This window comes from Magnolia sinica, chromosome 18, assembly GCF_029962835.1.
Source record: "Magnolia sinica isolate HGM2019 chromosome 18, MsV1, whole genome shotgun sequence".
NCBI lineage: Eukaryota > Viridiplantae > Streptophyta > Magnoliopsida > Magnoliales > Magnoliaceae > Magnolia > Magnolia sinica.
In genome coordinates this window covers 57012969-57038390 of record NC_080590.1, presented here as the reverse complement: position 1 = coordinate 57038390, position 25422 = coordinate 57012969, and positions in this window count along the sequence as shown.

The following is a 25422-nucleotide window of genomic DNA, read 5'->3' as shown; positions in this document are numbered from 1 at the left end:
CTTGAGAGCTTTGCTTGTTGTGAGCTTAGCTTGTTCATGAATGTTGATCCTCGAGAGAGCTTTACAAGTTATATATAACATAACAGTGATTTTGTCATCACAAATTTGACAACAAACAAGGATAGAAACTATAGCACTTACAATCTCCCCCTTTGTCAAATTAGTGACAAAACACATAACCATGATAAACAAAAGTAAAACAACTAGTTAATACCTATAAATCAATATTCAACATTCAACATTCAACCAGTTTCAACATTCAACCATTATCATTCAACAAGATCAAACATATATTCAAGATCAAACATGTATTCCCCTTGACACCCCACTCCCCCTGAGTAACATAACCAATGCTACTCCTCTCACAATCATATTAACAACAAACCATTCTCCCCCTTTTTGTCACAATATGACAAAGGAGAACTAAATAAAGGAATGAGAGTAAACAGAAGGAGGAAATAGAGTATAGCAAAAGAGTCATAGAGATACTCAAGATAGCATCACATATATCCAGCATAAATAATACATCAAGAACAAATATCCAGCATTAAACATAGATAGAATCCAAATCAAAATCAGCCAAGTGCTAAGTAAGAAAGTTATTACATACAAAAAGTCTCATAGAAACTAGTCAGAACTAGAACTTGAAGATGGAGCAGGAATAGAAGGATCAAGTTGGTGCATGCCTTTGTTCAAGCGCCTAAGATATTTGCGCATGTACTTGAATTGCAAATCATGAGCAACAGACATGTTTTCCAACTTAACATTTATATTCTCAACTTTACCTTCTAATGCACTCAGACGTGCATCAACATCAGATGGTATAAAATCTGGATCATTAGCTGAGTCAGAATCTAGTTCCTCAAAAATGTCATCCATATTAATGTCAACACCAGCTTCTTCAGGACCACCATCACCATCACCACCACCACCTTGTTCAGGAAGCAGATCCAACTTCATCTTATTAATATTTGTATTGTTGAAGATCAGATGATGGATTGGTGCTTCATCAACAGGCATATCGACTAACATATGAGTAGCCAATACAGTCATAAAGTATGCAAATGGAATGTCACTATGACCAGGATGGAGTCGAAACTGAAGAATGAAATGACAGATTAAGGATGACAAACAAATCTGAGTACCATTTGAGATAGCATGGATAACACGAACCATAAATGAAGTCAGGTTAGATTTATTACCCGAACGAGGATACAGATTAGACACAAAGATTCTGTGGAGAATTCTGTATTTGGGTAACAAATACCTTGCGGGGAGCGCATTCCCTTTTTGAGTCCATTGAACATCCATATTGCACAAGTCTCTAGTGAGCATGCGTTTTTCAGCCATTGAGGGTTTATCAGTTAAATTATGAATTGGAATACCCTCATCATTCACAGGAATTTCCATAAGGGCTGAAATTAAATGACGATCAACGTCAAATGGCCCTTCTCTAGTAGAAATTTAAAAAGTTAAATTATCCTGTGAAAATGCACTAATACATGAAAACATGGATTGGGCAATGGACCGGTATGCAGGCCCACCCCAATGCAATAAGTTAGTCCAACCTACAGCTTCAAGCATAGGAAGGATGTCAAATGGAGCAATGTGATTGACATCAACAGGATGGATCATCATTGGGAACAAGAAGATGACGTTTAGAGATAAGGGTTGATCTGGAGGAAGAAGAAGGACCACGTGAAGTAGTTTTTCTTCCTTTAGAAGCCATTTGCAACAAGGAATTAAAGGAATAAAGAAGTTGCAAAGGATTGAGAAGTGGGTTTGCTCAAAACAGATTTTTCACAACCCAAACCCCAAATCTCAATGATTTTCAAGATAGAAAGCTTCAAGAGAGAAAAGGAAGCAATCTTGACATAAATATGCAAGAAAAACGGATTTGGAACACTAACCTTGAAGAACTTAAAGGATGGGTTCGACGAGTTGAAGTTCGGCTCCAAGGAGAAGAAAGAAGAAATGAGGAAGAAAGTGAAAATTTTCCAATATGAAGTGAAACCCATGCTCCACGACTGGTCGTGGGTATCTACGACCGGTCGTAGTACGACTGGTCGTGTATACTCACGACTGGTCATATAAACCCCCAAAATTCAATATACTTGCAAATCTTACAAAAATTGAAATACAATCTAGCAAATATATACAATATTATACAAGAAGGCATAAATTATCAATTTAAAATGCACATGCCAAGATCAAATTTCATCTTTTTAAACCTGCTTTTATCAAGAGGTTTTGTGAAAATATCAGCACGTTTATCTTCAGTAGGAATATATTCTAGAGATATAACATTTTCTTCTACTAATTCCCTTATATAATGAAATCTAATGTCAATATGCTTAGTACGAGAATGCTGAATAGGATTTTTTGAAATATTTATCGCACTGAAATTATCACAATGTAATAACATAGAATCCTGTTTAATTCCATAATCACTTAGCATTCGTTGCATCCAAACAAGCTGTGTACATGCATTACCTCATATACTCAGCTTCAGTTGTTGAAAGTGATATAGAATTTTGTTTCTTACTAAACCAGAAACTAGACAATTTCCAATGAAAAACAACCACCACCGGTTGATTTTCTATCATCTAGATTACCAGCCGAGTCAGCATCCAGTACCCAGCTAATTGAACATTGGTGTCATGAGGATACCAGAGACCAAGATTTACAATAGTGCTTGCGACATATCTAATAATTCGCTTGACAACAATCAAGTGAGATTCTTTTGGATCGATTGATATCTTGCGAAATACCAACACTTAGAGAAATATCGGGTCTACTAGCAGTTAAATATAACAAACTACCAATCATACTCCGATAAAGTTGAGTCAACATTTTTACCATTAGAGTCTTTTGATAGTTTCAGGGTAGTACTCATAGGAGTATCAAAATTTTTGCCATTTTCAAATCCAAATCTCTTGATTAGGTTCAAGGCATACTTAGATTGAGAAATGAATATTCCTTCAGGTTGTTGCTTTACTTGCAATCCAAGGAAATAAGTCAATTCCCCAACCATGCTCATTTCGAACTGTGATTTCATCAAATCTGCAAACTCAGTAGTCAAGTTAATACAAGTTGATCCATAAATGATATCATCAACATAAATCTGTACCATTAAGATATGATCATTATGTTTCTTAACAAACAGAGTTTTATCAACAGATCCCATTTGAAAATTATGAGTAAAAAGAAATTTTGTTAGCTTCTCATACCATGCCCTAGGTGCTTGTTTTAATCCATAAAGTGCCTTTTTAAGCCGATATACATGATCAATATTTTTGGAATCTTCAAATCCCATTGGCTATTCAACATAGACTTCTTCATGTAAATCGCCATTTAGAAAAGTACTTTTCACATCCATCCGATAGATCTTTATCTTTCTAAAACATGCAATGGATATAAATAGTCCGATAGATTCAAGACGTGCTTCTGGTGCAAAGGTTTCATCGAAATCAATCCCTTCAATTTGAGTATAACCTTGTACCACCAGTCTAGCCTTGTTTCTAATTATATTTCCACATTCATCAGACTTATTTTTGAAAATCCATTTTGTTCCAATGATGTGTTTATCTTTAGGTCTTGGTACGAGATACCAAACATCATTTCTTATGAATTGGTTGAGTTCATCTTGCATCGCAACAATCCAGTTCTCATCAGCCAGAGCTTCTTTTACGTTAGATGGTTCAATTTGGGATGTAAAACATACATAATTACATATATCCTCAAGTTGTCTACGGGTGCGAACACCGGTGAGAGGGTTTCCAAGAATTTGTGTGGTTGGATGATCTTTAACAGTCCTTAACTCAGAATCAGTCTGATTCGATGAAGTATCGGGTTTATCAATGATTAGTACTTCATCATTATCTGAATTAGAGATTGGTGTGTTTAAGTGATCATCAATGATAACATTAATGGATTCTTGAATCACACCAGTCCTTTTATTTAGGACCCTATAAGCTCGACTGTTTAAAGAATATCCTAGAAAAATACCTTCATCACTCTTCGTATCGAACTTTCCTAAATTTTCACGATCACGTAAAATATAGCACTTGCTGCCAAAAACTCGAAAGTATTTAACAGTAGGCTTTTTATTGAACCACAATTCGTAAGCCGTTTTATTATTATCTTTGCTAGTGTATACTCGGTTAATAATATAGCAAGCTGTGTTAACTTTGACCCAAAGATTTTTAGAGAGCTTCATGCTATTCAACATGACATTAGCCATTTCTTGAAGCACCCTATTCTTTCTTTCTATAACTCCATTTTGTTGTGGAGTTTTGGGAGCAGAGAATTCATGTAATATTCCTTGGTCGGTACAGAACTTCTCAAAATTGCTATTCTCAAATTCAGATCCATGATCACTACGAATTTTACTGATTTGAGAGGATTTTTCAGTTTGAATCCTTTTGAGAACTTTTCTTACTTCTTCAAGGGTTTCAGATTTATCTCTTAAGAAGACTACCCAAGTGAATCTGGTAAAGTCATTGACTATTACCAAGATGTACTTTTTACCACCATGACTTTCCGTTCTGGTAGGTCCTATCAGATCCATGTGGAGAAGTTCGAGTGGTCTTGATGTGGTATTTGAATTCACCTTTTTGTGTGAGTTCTTTGTTTGTTTGCCTATCTGGCACTCACCACATATTTTATCTAATTTCTGAAGTTTGGGTAAACCTCTTACAAGTTCTCGTTTGCTCAATCGATATAAATTTTGATAATATACATGTCCAAGACGTTTGTGCCATAAATCAGTCTCGTCTGTATGGACCATGTAACATGTTTGATTGGATGAGCTGGATTCACTAATAATATAGCAATTTTCAGACGTTCTACGTCCAGTTAATATTACAGAACCCTTATTGTTTATTATCTCACAGCTTTGATTAGAAAACCGAACATTATGGTTATTATCACATATTTGTGATATACTAAGCAAGTTATGTTTTAAGCCTTCAACGTATAAAACATTTTTAAACACCGGAAGATTAAAAAGTTGAACTGTACCTTGGCCTATAATCTTGCAGTTGCTACCATCACCAAATGTGACTGAACCATCAGTCATATCTTTCAGATCGGTGAATAAAGCTTTGTCACCTGTCATATGCTTGGAGCATCCACTGTCTAGGTACCACTTTGAATGACTTGTTGCTTTGAAAGCAGTGTGAGCAACCAAGCAGGTAACTTTAGGAACCCATTTCATAACTGTTTTGGGTTTAGGAACATAGTTGGTCTTCTTTTGTGTATATTTTTAGGAATGACCTGTAGAGTTAGATTTTAAGAGCTCCTTGAGTAAATCAACTATCTTTTCAGCTAGTGGATTTCGTTTCTGATTAAAGTTGACATGGCTGTTTCTAGGTTTTTGAAAAGTTTTTGAATTTTTAGAAAAATCTTGATAAGTACTTTTCCCTTTTGAGTTTGAGGACTCTCCTTTAACAAACATAGGAGGAGTATACTTTTGTTTAGGAGGTAGATTTTTATCATAGCCCAACCCGGATCGATCGCCACATGTTCTAGATCCGGATAAAAGTTTTTCTAACTTTGGATCACCTTGGGCATATTTCCATGTGTCCTTTAAACTCAGAAGAGAAGATACTTCAGTTTTAAGTTTCTCAATTTCAGATTTTAAATCAACAATTAAGGAGTTTTTGAATTCCAAATCGCATTTCGATTTTTCAAAACAATCTGAAATTTGTGATTTTTCTAAAACAAGCGATTCAAAACAATTTTTGAGTTTAGAAAACTTTTCTTTGTGAAGTTTAAGTTTGACAGCAATTTTACAACTTTCCTTATATAGGGCATTGTAAGCGTCTTGAAGATCATCTTCATTTTCACATTCACTATTCAGATTTTCTTCACTTGTAGAGTCATTATCTGAAAATGTGAATTTGGCTAGAGTCATAAGAGCTTTGACCTCATTGCCCGACTCAGTTTCAGAATCTTTTGATTCAGAAGAACCTTCAGGATCAGATGATTCATCCCATGTAGCCAACATACCCTTCTTCCTGGGTTTGTCCCTTTTAGGACATTTATTTGCTAAGTGCCCATATTCTTGACAGTTGTAACATTGACTATCTTTCAAAGATTTTTGAAATTTGGGTCTAAACTTCTTTTTGTCATTTGATTTTTGAAAATCAACCCTTTTCTTGCTTTTGAAAATTTTGTAAAATTTTTAGCTAAAAGAGCCATATCATCTTCTAAATTTTCTTCTGAATTACATTTAGAAGATTTTAGCGCGATAGATTTACCTTTAGGAGCTTTAAAGTTTAACTCGTAGGTTTGTAGAGAACCAACTAGTTCTTCAACCCTCATATTATTCGTATCACGAAGTTCCTGGATTGCGGTTACTTTAGAATTGAACCGTTCAGGAAGTGAGCGTAGTATTTTTGCACACACTTTACTTTCTGGGATTTTATCGCCAAGACCCCACATTGAGTTTACAATGTCATTCAATCTAGTGTAGAAGTCCATAAACATTTCATTTTCCTCCATATGAATTTCTTCAAATCTGGTTATGAGGAGTTGGACTTTAGATTTTTTGACAATTGTAGTACCCTCGTGTGTCATTTCTAATATATCCCAAGCTTGCTTTGCAGTATCACAAGAAATGATTCTTTTAAACTCATCCGGTGATAGTGCGCAAGTAATTGCATTTAGTGCTTTAGCATTTGCACTACTCTCACTTTTCTGAAGGGTGGTCCATTGGTAATATGGTGTGGCTTTCATTGATTTTGAACCATCAACCCCAGTAACTTCCATGATAGGAGGATTCCATTCAGTTACCGTGGCTTGCCACACATTTTCATCCATTGATTTGAGGAAGATCCTCATTCTGGCTTTCCAATAAGCATAGTTGGAGCCATCAAAGGGTGGAGGCCTAGTGACTGAAAGGCTATTAAAATTTGACATCTTAAATAGCTTAAATCGTTAGCTCAGAAATTAAACAAAAACGAGCTATTAGGCTCGATACCACTTGAAAAGGCCAAGCTATATGTCCTAGAGGGGGTGAATAGGACAATACCAAATAAAAACTTATAACAGCGGAATAATAAAGAAAATGATAGCCAAATTAAATAACAATGCAGGAAAGAAAAACAACCTCAAAATTCAGATCTTGAGAGGTTGATACAAACGTTATTCTAAGGACAACCTTACACCAAAAACAGAGTTTATGGTAGGACAACCTTATTTCTAGAAAGGTCTTTGTATTAAGTCTCAAATCGAAGAGGAATACAAAAATAAATATAAACTGAATTGAAATAACTTGTAATTAAAGATGTATTGTTCTAGGGACAGCCATACACCATAAAAATGGCGGGGCAACCTTCTGGAACAACTTTCAAATGAAATTGAAAATCAAGCTTATAAAGGAATAACAGAAAGTAAATTCTAAGCTATTACAACATTCTCACAAAGCTTGAAATAATTACAACATTCACCACCATACATACATCCTACAAAAAGAATAAAAAATTAGAAGAATAAAACAATCAACCACAACTCAAGGGATTATAGTGGTTCGCCTGTGTGTTCACCAACTGTTAAACAACAGCCACACAAAATGCTACTCCACTCCTAATATCTTCACACAGGGGATATTAGCGTTCACTAAAAATAGGTTTTCCCAGGTTCACCCAAAATCCTTACAATTGTGTCTTTGTATGTGGGCTTACACAATTAAAAAAACCCCACTTCTGAGTTTTCCTGGCTTCCTCAGATAACCAAAATAACAAGATTTTTCTGGCAAATCTTGAAAGAAACCAAAATAATAGAAAGGAATTTACAATATGTAAAATACCTGAAAATCTCCTTCGTTGTAGCAGCCTGGTAGAACCAAATCAAAGTAGATGATTGAATGTCCAAGTTCAATGTCCAGTACTCGATTACAATAGTTCTAATTCTAATAGATTTTAAATTAAACCAAATAGGGCTTGCCTTAATTGATTTTGATTCCAAAGAAAGGGAATAATAATTCCTCTTTATCAAATCAGATTGGAATATAAGAAACAAAATCAATTAAAATAAAGCTAAGGAAAGAGAATATTAAATAAGCACACTTAGCTTAGATGGAGCACAGAATTATCTCTCAGAAGTTCGACGAAGATTGGCTTGAATACTTTAATTAAATCGATAATTTCTTTTGAGATTCGTGCACTATTTATAGGTGAGAAGATCGGGTCTTCAACTAGTCTAGAGTGCTCTTCGACTAGTCGAAGCAACAACAGATATTTGAAAAATCTGGCGGGATATGCTCTGACCATTCTACAACTGGTCGTAGCTCTCCTACGACTGGTCGTAAGTCACCTACGACTGGTCGTAGGTTTCCTTCGACTAGTCGTAGGTCCTGTAAACCATCGCTGGACTTCGAGTCGAAGGTTGTACGACTGGTCGAACAGATTCCAGGACTAGTCGAAGGCTAACAGATTTTATCCGGAATTTGTAACAAACTTACGACTGGTCGAGGAATTTCTTAGACTGGTCGAAGCAAGTCTAGGACTAGTTGAAGAAGGCCTAGGACTAGTCGAAGAACAGACCAATCACATGAAAAATAACATTCGACTTATGTATCCGAAATGACCTACTTCTAAGGTCAACCTATGGTCAAACAAACGTCAATCATGAAGTATGGACATTGAAGCATTAGGAACAAGTGACCTTGAAGTATCAGTCTTGAAGTCTTGATGTAGTTGAACTCTTCATGTAACTCAATCTTGAAAGTGGCTTGAGTTTCAGCTTGAGTCTTGAGTTCAGCTTGAGTCTTGTCTTGTGAGCAGTTCTTTCATTCCAGAGTCTTGTCTTGTGAGCAGTTCTTTCATTCAAGATCTTGAGTCTTGTACTTGAGAGCTTTGCTTGTTGTGAGCTTAGCTTGTTTATGAATGTTTATCCTTAAGAGAGCTTCACTTATGTAAGTTATATATAACAGAGTATAATAGTGATTTTGGCACTACAAATTTGACAACAAAGAGGGATAGAAACTATAGCACTTACAATAAGTCTAGGTTTAGGTTATAGGTTATAGGTTAAAGTTTAGGTTTAGAAAATCGGGTTCGGGTTCGGGATCGGGATCGGGTTTAGGTTTGGGTTATAGGTATAGGTTTTGGGATTTGAGAATAAGTTTAGGTTAAGGTTACGAGTCTAGGTTTAAGTTATAGGTTAAGGTTTAGGTTTAGGTTATAAGTATAGGTATAGGTTATAGGTTAAGGTTAAGGTTTAGGAAATCGGGTTTGGGTTCGGGATCGTGTTTAGGTTTGGGTTATAGGCATAGGTTTTGGAATTTGAGAATAGGTTTATGTTAAGGTTGTAAGTATAGGTTATAGGTTAAGGTTAAGGATTAGGTTTCGGCTATAAGTATAGGTTTTGGGATTTGAGAATAGGTTTAGGTTAAGGTTATAAGTCTAGGTTTAGGTTATAGGTTAAGGTATATGTTTAAGTTATAGGTATAGGTTTAGGTTATACGTTAAGGTTTAGGTTTAGGAAATTGGGTTCGGGATCACGTTTAGGTTTGGGTTATAGGCATAGGTTTTGGGATTTGAGAATAGGTTTAGGTTAAGGTTGTAAATATAGGTTATAAGTTAAGGTTAAGGTTTAGGTTTCGGCTATAAGTATAGGTTTTGGGATTTGAGAATAGGTTTAGGTTAAGATTATAAGTCTAAGTTTAGGTTATAGGTTAAGGTTTAGGTTTAGGTTATAGGTATAGGTTTAGGTTATAGGTTAAGCTTTAGGTTTAGGTTATAGGTATAGGTTTAGGTTATACATTAAGGTTTAGGTTTAGAAAATCGGGTTCGGGTTCGGGACCGGGTTTAGGTTTGGGTTATAGGTATAGGTATTGGGATTTGAGAATAGGTTTAGGTTAAGGTTATGAGTCTAGGTTTAGGTTATAGTTTATGGTTTAGGTTTAGGCTATAGGTATAAGTTTCGGTTATAGGTTAAGGTTTAGTTTTAGGAAATCGGGTTCAGGTTCGGGATCGGGTTTAGGTTTCGGCTATAAGTATAGGTTTTAGGATTTGAGAATAGATTTAGGTTAAGGTTATAAGTCTAGGTTTAGGTTACAGGTTAAGGTTTAGGTTTAGGTTATAGTTATAGGTTTAGGTAAAGGTTATATGTTAAGGTTAAGGTTATAGGTTTAGGTTTAGGTTTAGGTTTAGGTTAAGTTTATAGGTTTAGGTTTAGGTTAGGCTATAGGTTATAGGTTTAGGTTTAGGTTATAGTTATAGGTTTTGGGATTTGAGAATAGGTTTAGGTTAGGTTATAGGTTATAGCTTTAGGGAATTGAGAATCGGTCAAGGTTTAGGTTTAGGAAATTGGGTTCGGGTTCGGGACCGGGTTTAGGTTTGGGTTTTCAAGTTTAGGTTTAGGTTTAGGTTAGGGAGTTGAGATTAGGATTAGGTGTAGGTTTAGGTTTAGGCATTTGAGAATACATTAAGGTTTAGGTTATAGGTTTTGGGATTTGAGAATAGGTTTAGGTTATAGGTTTAGGTTTAGGTTTAGGGATTGGAGAATAGGTTTGGGTTATAGTTATAGGTTTAGGTTTAGGTTAAGGTTATATGTTAAGGTTAAGGTTATAGGTTTAGGTTTAGGTTAAGTTTATAGGTTTAGGTTTAGGTTAGGTTATAGGTTATAGCTTTAGGGAATTGATAATAGGTCAAGGTTTTGGTTTAGGAAATCGGGTTCGGGTTTGGGACCGGGTTTAGGTTTGGGTTTTCAAGTTTAGGTTTAGGCATTTGAGAATACATTAAGGTTTAGGTTTAGGTTTTGGGATTTGAGAATAGGTTTAGGTAATAGGTTTAGGTTTAGGGATAGGGACTTGAGAATAGGTTTAGGTTATAGGTTTAGGTTTAGGTTAAGGTTATTGGTTTAGGTTTAGGTGAAGTTTATAGGTTTAGGTTAGGTTAGGTTATAGGTTTTTGGTTAAGGTTTAGGTTATAGTTATAGGTTTTGGGATTTTAGGATAGGTTTAGGTTAGGTTATAGGTTATAACTATAGGGATTTGAGAATAGGTCAAGGTTTAGGTTTAGGAAATTGGGTTCGGGTTCGGGACCAGGTTTAGGTTTGGGTTTTCAAGTTTAGGTTTAGGTTTAGGCTAGGGAGTTGAGATTAGGATTTGGTGTACGTTTAGGCTTAGGCATTTGAGAATACATTAAGGTTTAGGTTTAGGTTTTGGGATTTGAGAAAAGGTTTAGGTTATAGGTTTAGGTTTAGGGATAGGGATTTGGGTATAGGTTTAGGTTATAGGTTTAAGTTTAGGTTAAGGTTATGCGTTTAGGTTTAGGTGAAGTTTATAGGTTTATGTTAGGTTAGGTTATAGGTTTTTGGTTAAGGTTTAGGTTATAGTTATAGGTTTTGCGATTTGAGGATAGGTTTAGGTTATAAGTATAGGTTTAGGTTAGGTTATAGGTTATAACTTTAAAGAATTGAGACTAGGTCAAGATTTAGGTTTAGGAAATCGGGTTCGGGTTCGGGACCGGGTTTAGGTTTGGGTTTTCAAGTTTAGGTTTAGGTTTAGGCTAGGGAGTTGAGATTAGGAATAGGTGTAGGTTTAGGTTTAGGCATTTGAGAATACATTAAGGTTTAGGTTTAGGTTTTGGGATTTGATAATAGGTTTAGGTTATAGGTTTAGGTTTAGGGATAGGGACTTGAGAATAAGTTTAGGTTATAGGTTTATGTTTAGGTTAAGCTTATAGGTTTAGGTTTAGGTGAAGGTTATAGGTTTAGTTTAGGTTAGGTTATAGGTTTTTCGTTAAGGTTTAGGTTATAGTTATAGGTTTTGGGATTTGAGGATAGGTTTTGGTTAGGTTATAGGTTATAGCTTTGGGGAATTGAGAATAGGTCAAGGTTTAGGTTTAGGAAATCGAGTTCGGGTTTGGGTTTAGGCTAGGGAGTTGAGATTAGGATTAGGTGTAGGTTTAGGTTTAGGCATTTGAGAATACATTAAGGTTTAGGTTTAGGTTTTGGGATTTGAGAATAGGTTTAGGTTATAGGTTTAGGTTTAGGGATAGGGACTTGAGAATAGGTTTAGGTTTAGGTTAAGGTTATAGGTATAGGTTTAGGTGAGGTTTATAGGTTTAGGTTAGGTTAGGTTATAGGGTTTTAGTTAAGGTTTAGGTTATAGTTATAGGTTTTGGGATTTGAGAATAGGTTTAGGTTAGGTTATAGGTTATAGCTTTAGGGAATTGAGAATATGTCAAGGTTTAGGTTTAGGAAATTGGGTCCGGGTTCGGGACCGAGTTTAGGTTTGGGTTTTCAAGTTTAGGTTTAGGTTTAGGCTAGGGAGTTGAGATTAGGATTAGGTGTAGGTTTAGGTTTAGGCATTTGAGAATACATTAAGGTTTAAGTTTAGGTTTTGGGATTTGAGAATAGGTTTAGGTTATAGGTTTTGGTTTAGGGATAGGGATTTGGGTATAGGTTTAGGTTATAGGTTTAGGTTTAGGTTAAGGTTATAGGTTTAGGTTTAGGTGAAGTTTATAGGTTTAGGTTAGGTTAGGTTATAGGTTTTTGGTTAAGGTTTAGGTTATAGGTATAGGTTTTGGGATTTGAGGATAGGTTTAGGTTATAAGTATAGGTTTAGGTTAGGTTATAGGTTATTGCTTTAAGGAATTGAGAATAGGTCAAGGTTTAGGTTTGGGAAATGGGGTTCGGGTTCGGGACCGGGTTTAGGTTTGGGTTTTCAACTTTAGGTTTAGGTTTAGGATAGGGCGTCGTGATTAGGATTAGGTGTAGGTTTAGGTTTAGGCATTTGAGAATACATTAAAGGAAAAGGTTTAGGTTTTGGTATTTGATAATAGGTTTAGGTTATAGGTTTAGGTTTAGGGATAGGGACTTGAGAATAGCTTTAGGTTATAGGTTTAGGTTTAGGTTAAGCTTATAGATTTATGTTTAGGTGAAGGTTATAGGTTTAGGTTAGGTTAGGTTATAGGTTTTTCGTTAAGGTTTAGGTTATAGTTATAGGTTTTGGGATTTGAGGATAGGTTTAGGTTAGGTTATAGGTTATAGCTTTGGGGAATTGAGAATAGGTCAAGGTTTAGGTTTAGGAAATCGGGTTCGGGTTCGGGTTTAGGCTAGGGAGTTGAGATTAGGAATAGGTGTAGGTTTAGGTTTAGGCATTTGAGAATACATTAAGGTTTAGGTTTAGGTTTTGGGATTTGAGAATAGGTTTAGGTTATAGGTTTAGGTTTAGGGATAGGGACTTGAGAATAGGTTTAGGTTTAGGTTAAGGTTAAGGTTATAGGTATAGGTTTAGGTTAAGTTTATAGGTTTAGGTTAGGTTAGGTTATAGGTTTTTGGTTAAGGTTTAGGTTATAGTTATAGGTTTTGGGATTTGAGAATAGGTTTAGGTTAGGTTATAGGTTATAGCTTTAGGGAATTGAGAATATGTCAAGGTTTAGGTTTAGGAAATTGGGTTCGGGTTTGGGACCGGGTTTAGGTTTGGGTTTTCAAGTTTAGGTTTAGGTTTAGGCTAGGGAGTTGAGATTAGGATTAGGTGTAGGTTTAAGTTTAGGCATTTGAGAATACATTGAGGTTTAGGTTTAGGTTTTGAGAATAGGTTTAGGTTATAGGTTTAGGTTTAGGGATAGGGATTTGGGTATAGGTTTAGGTTATAGGTTTAGGTTAAGGTTATAGGTTTAGGTTTAGGTGAAGTTTATAGGTTTAGGATAGGTTAGGTTATAGGTTTTTGGTTAAGGTTTAGGTTATAGGTATAGGTTTTGGGATTTGAGGATAGGTTTAGGTTATAAGTATAGGTTTAGGAAATCGGGTTCGGGTTCGGGACCGGGTTTAGGTTTGGGTTTTCAAGTTTAGGTTTAGGTTTAGGATAGGGAGTTGTGATTAGGATTAGGTGTAGGTTTAGGTTTAGGCATTTGAGAATATATTAAAGGAAAAGGTTTAGGTTTTGGTCTTTGGTAATAGGTTTAGGTTATAGGTTTAGGTTTAGGGATGGGGACTTGAGAATAGGTTTAGGTTATAGGTTTAGGTTTAGGTTACGCTTATAGGTTTATGTTTAGGTGAAGGTTATAAGTTTAGGTTAGGTTAGGTTATAGGTTTTTGGTTAAGGTTTAGGCTATAGTTATAGGTTTTGGGATTTGAGGATTGGTTTAGGTTAGGTTATAGGTTATAGCTTTAGGGAATTGAGAATAGGTCAAGGTTTAGGTTTAGGAAATCGGGTTCGGGTTCGGGACCGGGTTTAAGTTTGGGTTTTCAAGTTTAGGTTTAAGTTTAGGCTAGGGACTTGACATTAGGATTAGGTGTAGGTTTAGGTTTAGGGATTTGAGAATAGGTATAGGTTATAGGTTTAGGTTTGGGTTTAGGGATTTGAGAATAGGTTTAGGTTATAGTTATAGGTTTAGGTTAGGTTATAGGTTATAGCTTTAGGGAAATGAGAATAGGTCAAGGTTTAGGTTTAGGAAATCGGGTTCGGGTTCGGGACCGGGTTTAGGTTTGGGTTTTCAAGTTTAGGTTTTGGTTTAGGCTATGGAGTTGAGATTAGGATTAGGTGTAGGTTTAGGTTTAGGGATTTAAGAACACATTAAGGTTTAGGTTTAGGTTTAGGGATTTAAGAATAGGTTTTGGTTATAAGTTTAGGTTTAGGTTTAGGGATTTGAGAATAGTTTTAGGTTATAGGTTTAGGTTTAGGTTAAGCTTATAGGTTTAGGTTTAGGTGAAGGTTATTGGTTTAGGGTAGGTTAGGTTATAGGTTTTTGGTTAAGGTTTAGGTTATATTTATAGGTTTTGGGATTTGAGGATAGGTTTAGGTTAGGTTATAGGTTATAGCTCTAGGGAATTGAGAATAGGTCAAGGTTTAGGGTTAGGAAATCGGGTTCGGTTTCGGGACCGGGTTTAGGTTTGGGTTTTCAAGTTTAGGTTTAGGTTTAGGCTAGGGAGTTGAGATTAGGATTAGGTGTAGGTTTATGTTTAGGCATTTGAGAAGCTTTTAAGGTTTAGGTTTAGGTTTAGGGATTTGAGAATAGGTTTGGGTTATAAGTTTAGGTTTAAGTTTAGGGATTTGAGAATAGTTTTAGGTTATAGGTTTAGGTTTAGGTTAAGCTTATAGGTTTAGGTTTAGGTGAAGGTTATTGGTTTAGGCTAGGTTAGGTTATAGGTTTTTGGTTAAGGTTTAGGTTATAGTTATAGGTTTTGGGATTTGAGGATAGGTTTAGATTAGGTTATAGGTTATAGCTTTAGGGAATTGAGAATAGGTCAAGGTTTAGGTTTAGGAAATCGGATTTGAGAATAGGTTTGGGTTATCGGTTATAGGTCATAGGTTTTGGTTTAGGTTAAGGTTATAGGTATAGGTTAAGGTTTAGGTTTAGGTTTAGGTTTAGGTTATAAGATATAGGTTTAGGGAATTGAGAATAGGTTAAGGTTTAGATTTAGGTTTTGGATTTAGGTTTAGGTTTTAGGTTTTAAGTTACGGTTTAGGTTTAGGTTAAGGTTGAGGTTTAGGTTATAGGTTAAGGTTTTAGGTCATAGGTTTTGGTTTAGGTTAAGGGTATGGTCCCTGCAAATACAGATATAAACAAGGCCATCCGACGCAAATGCCAGGCCCCTTCCAATGCTGTCCCTAAAAAATGGACAGCTTCATCATGGTCATAATAGCGGTTCCCTCTTTCCAGGAAACCCCGCTCTTCCGAATAGCTCCGACGCACATCCGGGTCTACTCCATTAATTTCGATCAAATACATAAACACGGTCTGTCCAAATGGCCAGGCCCCTCCAATGCTGTCCATAGGAAATGGACAGCTTCATCATGGTCATAACAGCTGTTCCCACCTTCCAGGGACCCCCGCTCATCCGGATAGCTCCGACGCACATCCGGGTCTGCTCCATTAATTTTGAGCAAATACATAAACACGGCCTGTCCAAATGGCCAGGCCACTCCAATGGTTTAGGCTTTCTTTACCTTCCATTGAATGCTTTCAAGGTGCAGATGGCCATTGAAACACACATACATCTTGGGAATCGCTTCTCAAAACCGCAGACTGGTTTTGTTTTGAAACTCGTTCATCTCACCTAAAAACCTGTCACATAATGAATCACTGTAACCACAATGATAACTATTGTCTATGCACTATAATGAACAAATTATTATTATTATTATAGATATCTGTAATTACAACATGGATGTTGGAGTCACTTATGAATGGGTAGAATGGCATATAAAGATTATAATCGACCTTAGAAATATAAATGCCATTATAGATAACTGTAATTACAACATGGATGTTGTGTGTGTCTATTTCATATGCACCTCAACATATATGTTTGTGTGCATGTGCAGGTGTGTGTCCATATATATATATATATATATATATATATATATATATATATTGTATTGGAGAAGGGAAGGGATTATTTAAATCATTAACAAAAGAAATATATGAATATTAAAAGATGTTGACTTCTTCATAAAATGCTCTGGCCTATAAAGAAATGGAACCAATGTCACCCATGAACATCTACTATATAGAATTTCTTAAGGGCCATAGAAGTTTTGGATCAAGCTTATTTTAATGTTTCCCCTTTGCCCATGCCCGTATGATCTTATGAATAGGTTGCATGACAACTAACCATTCAAAGGCGCGTTACATGACTCATTTTCTAGAAATGATGATACAAAGTCATGGGACCTTTCTTACAGTTCCCTACAAATTTAAATCAGCTAAAATAACCTGCAGTTAGATGCCCTACATTGTTACTCCAATCATCATCATGTCCTTGTCCCAACTATTTGGAGTCACCTTTACAAATCATGTATTGCCAATCATTCCTATCTAAGGCCCTCTCCTTGAAAAGTGAATCCACCCACAAAGATATATTTTAATGAAGAAAAGATAATATGGAATACAAATATAAGTACTTAGAAACATGGGCTACACCCCCAAGTTAGTTTCTGCACCATTTAAAAATGGGAGTGGCTCTTCTTCAACTGCATGCATGGCATAGTTGTATGGCAATCCGAACTGTCCAAATTGCTGACCCAAGTACCAAAGGAGCATAACAAAAAAAAAATAATGATGAAACCTTAGCATTCACAGCGAGAAGTAGCTGGCAAATATCACCACGAGGGATATTTGCATTAACTCAATAGATATGTAGGCGAAAATGAAAATAGGCTAAAGATCAAATAGCTAGGACCTTCCAATTTGAAGATCTTAGGCAAGGCCCATTTGATCAACACACTAGATCACCAAACCTTGGATACCACATTTTCAAACTGAAGACCTGAAGATGCTATGGATACCCTCAGTTTAGGATCATGTCATTTGTCTTGAATGAAGTTCTACTTGGAACTATTACACCCCTTTGGCAAGGATATCAAGAAAACCAAACAAAAGGCGAACACGATGGACAATAACATTAGATTGCAATCTAATTTGAAACCTAACAATAAGTCATTTTGGGAATGAGGGTAAAAGCTTACAATCTAGTATTAATGGCACTTTGGCAAAATTTGTATTGATAGGGACTGCATGGCTGTAAATATGCAACATGAGGAAGGGTCATAAACAGAGAAAAAAGCGAAAATCTAATGCATGGGAGCATTTTGGGAACAAATGGTGCAAACTTTCAACCTAATGGATGAAGATAATTTGAGAATGATTGGTAGAAATTCAGTCTAATGAGAGGGTTAGTTTGGGAATGAACACTAGAAAACCATATGTATGGGAACGAACACATTTCATTTCCACGCCCAAATACCCACATTTCCCCACATTTACATAATCTTGTTATTAAAAAAATCAAATATATGTATTTTTCCTGAAAAACCATCAAAATCCCACACTCCAATAAGAGGTAATTTGGCACCTTGAATTTTTTAAGCTTTTAAGATTTCAAATCCAAATCTAAGGCCAAAATCTTGTGTTTGGCACCACTGAAATCTGGTAGATTTGAAATCCTCAAAGCAGGGTGGCAAAATCGAAGCATTTTCAAAACACTTTCCAACAATCATATTTCAAATGACTCCATTGCTTTTTTTATAAGCAAGGGCTGAAAACCCAAACTACCTAACACAATTTTCGATTCCACAGTTTGAAAATCCAATTTGCCAAACAACTTACATAATGAGACATAATGAAAATCTCTAGGATTCCAAATCCTAGATTCGTACACTTGAGAAAAAATAAATAAATAAAATCCAATCGAAGCTGCCAAACAACCCACTGCGTAAATACCCATTTCGGGTTCATACACAGACATCTACATCCACATAATCTATCCCCTCTACCTCCTTTATCTTTTTTATTTCTTCAGTTTTCCTGCTCCACATACTATTCTACTCCCAATCTCAAACCCATGTGCAAAAACTGAAGAAGAAGAAGAAGAAGAAGAAGAACTCACCTTGTCGGGCGAGATCGGGCGAGATCGGGTGGACATTCGGGCAGCGTACGGGACCTCGGGCAAACCGGCAGTCGGGCGAGGGCGCGGCGAGCAGGGGCAGCAGGCTGGGTGGCGACCATGGGGTAGGGATAGAGAAAGAGAAGAAAAGGGAGAAAGGGAAAGGGAGCTAGGCAGCCGTGCGGATGGGGTGGGGGTGGGGTAGGGTTTGAAGAAAGGGAATAGGTTCTATACGGTCGAGCGCATGGGAACTCCCCATGAGGTCGAGTTGTGTGGGCCCCACCATGATGCGTGTTAATCATCTACCCCATCAATCAGATGCACCATTCCATGGTGGGCCTAGGGATTAAAAATCAAGTCAATCTTTGACTTGTGTGGGCCACACCACATACAAAAGTTGAGAGGGGTTACCCTCCATTAAAACATTCATAATTATTTTTTGGGCCCACCGAGATGTGGTTCACAAATCCAGCCCATCCATTATGTGTATGCCACTTGGATGAGGGGCCATACCAAGTTTCAGCTACATCTAAAACTAAGGTGGGCTCCACTGGAGCTTTGGATTTAACTCGTTCTTTGGATATTGCCCTAATGATCTCTCCAAATGGAAGGAAGGTGTGGATACAAAACATACATCATGGTGGGGCCCAAGAATGAGAGGTATATAAATCTCAGGTGGACCACACCACATGAAAACAATAGTGATTGAATATCCATCATTAAAATCCTCCTAAGGCCCACTGTACTGTTTATTTGGCATCTAATCTGTTTTAGTAGGTCATACGGGCCTAGATGAAGGGGAAAAACAAAAATCATCTCAATCCAAAACTTTTATGGCCCCCAAAATATTTTTAATGGTTGACGCTCATTCAACACTGTTTCCTGTAATGTGGTCCACTTAAGATTTGGATATATCTTATTTTTGGTCTCATACCGTAAAATGATCTGTTAAAATAGATGGACAACATGGATGAAATGAATACATCATGGTGGGGCCCACAAAGCACCAACCACTAACCATTGGATGGTGTCTGGGGGAGTAGCCAATCCGTTCCCCTTATTTGTTGGTCTATTTACTCTTTGGATATGATCAAAAGCCTACTGAGTTAACTCTGAGGGCATCGAAATTTATTTAGCTTATCAACACCATCTATCCATTTTACCAAGAACTTTCAGGGCATGAGCACAAGATCAAAAGCATAAATAAAGAGTAGACTACACCCTAGTATGCAATGTCAATTGAACACCTATCGTTGAAATATTCTTAAGGGCCACGAAAGTTTTAAATCAAGTAGAACACCATCATCCATGTCTTTGTGAACTTATGAATAGGTTGGATAACAAATAAACATCAATGTGGGCTATAAAAGTCTTTGATCAAACTGATATTTGATTTTTCTCTTCATCCATGTCTTTTTTTAACTTATTAACAGATTGGATCTCAAATAAACATCATAGTGGCCCTGGGAAAGTCTCAACGGTGGGTGTCACTGTCTCCATTGTTTTCGATGGTGGGGCCGACGACCTCCGTAGTACCCCATTCTCGCTCCCGAGGTAGGTTCCGATCCCTGGGATCCTACAAGGAGGATTTTCATAACAATATAATCACTTCCAATTCGAGCATACCCAAGATCACAGCAAGTACATCTGAAAATAACAAAGGGCACACATCACAAAATCCACTAAAAATTTGAGCTTTTACAATCATCCAAAAGGTCCAAAAGGACATACATGAGAATAAAAAGGAAAAGAGAGAGAAATCAGCAACACTGGAGTCCTCACTGCTTAACTCTACTCCACACTCTGCTACTACGGCGCCTACCTAGAGTCTCCTGCACGTATCTATCTTGCATAAGGTTATAGTAGTTTAGAGGGTGGTGTTTGTGTGTGACTTTGGTGGTGTGAAGTTTTGTAGTTGGTATAAGGAGAGAAGCATAATCAATGAACATATCACTAGTCTTACCAAGGCTTACCATGAATGCGATGCAATAAGTAATGAGTGCCATACCAAGGCAATGTATGAAAGGGGGGCTTGTACAGCCAATGCTAATGCGATGTAAGTGATGTCAATGCTCATATCCAAACCATAAGTCAAGTACATTTTCAATCATAAGGAAATCACCGGGGTCCATTACACTGCTGAATGACTGCCGCTCTGCAGACCCCGCATAGCCAAACGAGCGTAAGAGACCTCACTACCCGCCTGTGGACAACCAATCACCAACAAGGCCTGAAGGTAGCGGACCCATTTACGAGCTGGTCAGACTCGGCCTAGCAATGCCCTCTTACATCAGACGAGTAAGGCCACACCCCTATCCAACCGACTACACGACAGTGGGAGTCGCGGCCTAACGGTATAAGGCCCTCGTGCGCTCATGTATTCCACCCGGTCACGGCGTTGGAGCAGATCCTTGGTACCATGGAAGTTTTGGGAATCTCACCCATGGGCATCCTACGGACCCAGTATGCTCAATTAATATTTCCGGTGTCCATCCATGCTGCTTTCCACAAATGCACCTGTGTAGGCTAGGCGCTGATGAAGCAAGGGCGGTATCCTCATGAAATGCGATGCCAATGCATGAGTCGCACACACAAATCATGCACAAGTTTCAGGCACTCAATGTGCAAAAGGGGAGAAACTTCATCCCTGAATGACCACTATACAATGCAATCAATTCATACAGATGATGCATATGGGTTGCAACGATGTAAGTGTGCTACCTGAGGAATATGAAATCATCTGTCCCAAGGAGGGTCAAGATCTAGGCACATCGACAGGTATTCTAAGAAGAAGAGAAGCCCTCTAGTGGGAGCCCAGTACTTTGGGATGACCCACAAACTAAGAGAGTCAAAAACCTAAGGAGGAACAGTCCTAGCCAGGCCCAAGGTGGGCCTTTAACCACCTATAAGGGCCTCTATGGGCCTACCTTAGGGCCACCAAGGAGGACATCCAACCTCAACTGGGTCCCAAAAGGTAGCCTACTATATATGTAAAGAAAGGTCCAAGGCACAATCAACCCATGGCCTAGTGGGCCATACACTAGGCCCAAAAACAAAGGCAACCTGGTGGGCCCTTAAGCAAGGTTAGGGCCCAACCATAAGGGTCATAGGTTCATTCATTGTAGTAGGCCTAATGGGCAGCCCATTATCCCAACATATGGGAAATTCTTAAATTTTTAACACATGTAAGTTGGGCCTCACATCTCGGCCCAAGTATGGATTTATTATAGTGGGCAAACAAGGGCCCAACTACTTGAGTATTTGGCCCATAAGGCCCATCACAATGACATGGTAAATATAGGACCCAAGGGTTCAATGGGCCTATCAAAAGTTCCAGCCCAACCAAGGCTATAAGGCCCTTACTTAACTAAGAGACTAGCCCAAGAAGAATCCTATTTGGGATGGGCCTTTAATCATACACTAATTAAGCCCAAAAAATAAAATTAAGATGATAAGATACTGACATAAATCATCCTCAAATCTAGTGGGCCATATTGCCCCAAAGAACATCTATAGGCAACAGTTATTGGGCTCAATGCCAAATTCCAGCCCACCCAAATTTCTGGGTTGGTTGGAGTTCAGCATTAGAAGTATTTCTTAGTATAATTAATTCTGGATGGCTCACACACATCACTGTGGGCCCCACCAGATGAGAGAGGATATACAATACATATATGAAATGGACCAGACCATTAGAATGCAAGCCCAGCAGTAGCCTAAGGCAGGGATGTCCCATGTGTAGGCAGTCCTATGGGCCTGGGGTATATGGCCCAAAAATCCACCTAATGTGTTCTAATTGAATAAAAAGGGGGCAAGTATGATCCATCCCCTAAGGACCCTACATGGATGGGTGGTGGGACATTCAACACATCGAGGTGGGCCCACGAAGCAGGCTAGATGCCCCAGCCTGGGTGTCCCTGCCTAGCAGACCACTTCCAGCCACACCACGGGCAACTCAAATGTATTTTGGATCTGAAATTTTACAGAGTGATACTTCCATAGGTGACCTACACCCCCACAAAATTTTAAGATTTTTGGACACTTAGAAATATTTTAATTTGTTTAAATAAAATAGACTGTCCAGAAAATCGGACTGACCTGGACGTCCCAACGTGGTGGGCCAGTCCGGCCCTTGCCACGGTGTACACAGAGGTCCGTTGGCCCTGAAATTTGGTAAGTGGGTCCTAGAATGGGTGGAACATATCTCCATAAAATTTCAGAATTTTTAGACATATATAAAGGTTTTAATTTATTTAAAGAAATCAATCTGTCCTAAAAATCGGACTGATCTGGACACTGTATTGTAATGGGCCAGTCCAGCCACCACCATGGTGTGTACAGGTGTCCATTGGCCCCAAAATTTTGTAGGTGGGTCCTACCATAAGTGAACCACCTCTCTGTAAAATTTTATGATTTTTGGATACTCATAAATATTTTAATTAAATTAAGAATTTCAATCTGTCCAGGAAGGGATGTTGCTGTCCATGCATTGTTTACCCAATAAGGTGGGCCCAACCTTCATCCAAGAGGGGAAAAATGGAGGTTTAGTATTTTCTTCATAAAATAAAGTAAGGTGGGGTCCATAAAAGTGGCCCATCCTTCAGAGAAACCAAGCTGAAGTGTATGTTTTCCCTCCATACATGTGGGTTGGACAGCCCAACAAGGTGGACCGCCCACCCCTATGGGCCTCCTTTTTGGGTACCATATCATGGACCATCTGAGGTATGACCCATCACACCTCATGGTGGGGTCCACACCTTCTCATTACACTCCATACTTATAAAGAAAATAATGACAATCATGATCCAAAAATCCATGCCAAAGATTGAACATGACAATCCATGCAACAGTCCAAGTTTTTGGACAGCAATACATGGCTGGACACATCAGCCTATATCTCAATAATCCCAGCCATAAAAAGGGTGTGTGGCCTTCCTCAGTGGGTCCCACATAAGTCCATATCACATACTAGAACTAGGACACTTGCATGCATTTGATTAAGGTGTCCGATGATCATGGAGTTAGGTGATAAGAGCATCCCATCTTGCTGGATTTTTATTTTTATTTATTTTGGGACATCCAAGGCCCACTATAAATGGGCCACACACACACTATCATCCATACATCAGAGAAAAGAGAAGAAGGAAATAGAGTAATCCGGCCATGGGGGTAGGGCCCCGCCACTAGTGGGCCCTCCCAAGAGTGAATCATACCCATACAACTACATTGATTTTACATGCAACAAAAAATCACTACATGCATGATATATAATTGTTATGGATGGTTGGGATGCCATCCCAACATGATCCTTAGGGTCTAGATGACCTTAAGATGGAGTGGATTATAAAATACATCATGATGGGGTCCATGGAGAATGGCCCCATCATGGATCATGACATGCATGTAGGATGGGCCAAAGGGCCACATCCATGGGATCAAATGGGATCCCCACCATGGATTGGTGGGTCCCATATGATCCATCTAGAAAGAAAAAAAGATCAAAGGGTAGAAAATAAGATCAACAATTATAATCACCCACCTTGAATCTTCAAGCTACCACCAACACTAGGTACTCCAAGCTCCAAGCTTAAAAGTTCAATGGTCAAGATGAGTTTGTGATGGCTAGATGGAGGAAGAAAGGAAGGGAAAATTGCTGGAAATTGGGAGAGGGAGGGCTGGAAATTCTTCCATGGAAGAGGAAAATGAGAGAATGAAGGAGGAGAGAGAGAAAGGAAAGGTTGTAGGGGAGTCATCATTACTCTCCCTCCTTGGTAAGAGAAAGAAATCATAACCTATGGTGATACAAACAATGCTTGCTAGGGTAGGTTAGGTGTGGGTAGTGTTTAGGATGGGTAGTGTTTATTCCATGGGAATTATAGTGTGTGTGGGTGGTGTGCATGGGAACTTGTGCCTGAGAGTGGTCCATATGCTTTTGTACAAAAAGTGGGCCACATGATGAAATGCTCACAACTTTTGATCTATAAGTCGGATGAATGCACAAGACGCGTCGTTGGAATCGCAACGACGATGCGGTCACAATGGCATAGGTCTCAACTCGATCCGAGTAGGGTCTTTACGACTGGGCTCACGAATGACCGCAAACACTATCCAAGGGTCACGGGTCGCCGAATTCGACCGGTAGGACCGCGGGATCTAGATGGACGGAATGCATACTCACACATACATATGCACATATGCAAACTCGGGTCGGTCTCACAACCCTCCCCTCTAACAAAGAAATTTCATCCTCGAAATTGAACAATCTAAGACAAAACAAAAGATAAAACACCACCATCATATAGAAATCATCATGTAAGGAAGGCAATACAAACAATCATATATCAATCAATCATCAAACAAATGGGGATAACATTTTCTAATCTCGGCCTCGCATTCCCAAGATGCCTCGGCCTCTGAATGATGACCCCATTGCACCTTCACCAAAGGGAATGACCTTGGTCCTAAGGACTTGCTCCTTCCGATCAAGAATACGAATCGCCTACTCAATATAGGAAGCATCCTCACCGACCTCAAGTGGCTGCCAATCAATCACAGGAATAGTGTCCGACCCACATCTCCGCAACATAGAAACATGAAATATATCGTGGATTGCAGACAACTCAGGAGGTAAGGCAAGCCTATAGGCCACAGCGCCCACGCGCTCGGTAATCTCAAAAGGTCCGATGAATCTTGGGGCGAGCTTACCTTTTACACCAAAACGAACCACGCCCTTTAGAGGCGAGACCTTGAGATATACCATGTCCCCGACTGTGAACTGGAGGGGTCGACGCCGACGATCAGCATAACTCTTCTGCTAGCTCTGAGCTGTGCGCATCCTCTGCCTGATAACATCAATAACCTCTGACGTCTATAGCACAAGCTCGGGACCTAAGAGATGACGCTCTCCAACCTCGGTCCAACAACTAGGAGATCTGCATGGTCTGCCATAAAGTGCTTCAAAAGGAGCCATGCCGATAGTCGCCTGATAGCTGTTATTGTATGCGAACTCGGCGGGGCGCATATGCTCATCCCAACTGCCCGCAAAGTCGATCACACAAGCCCTGAGCATATCCTCAA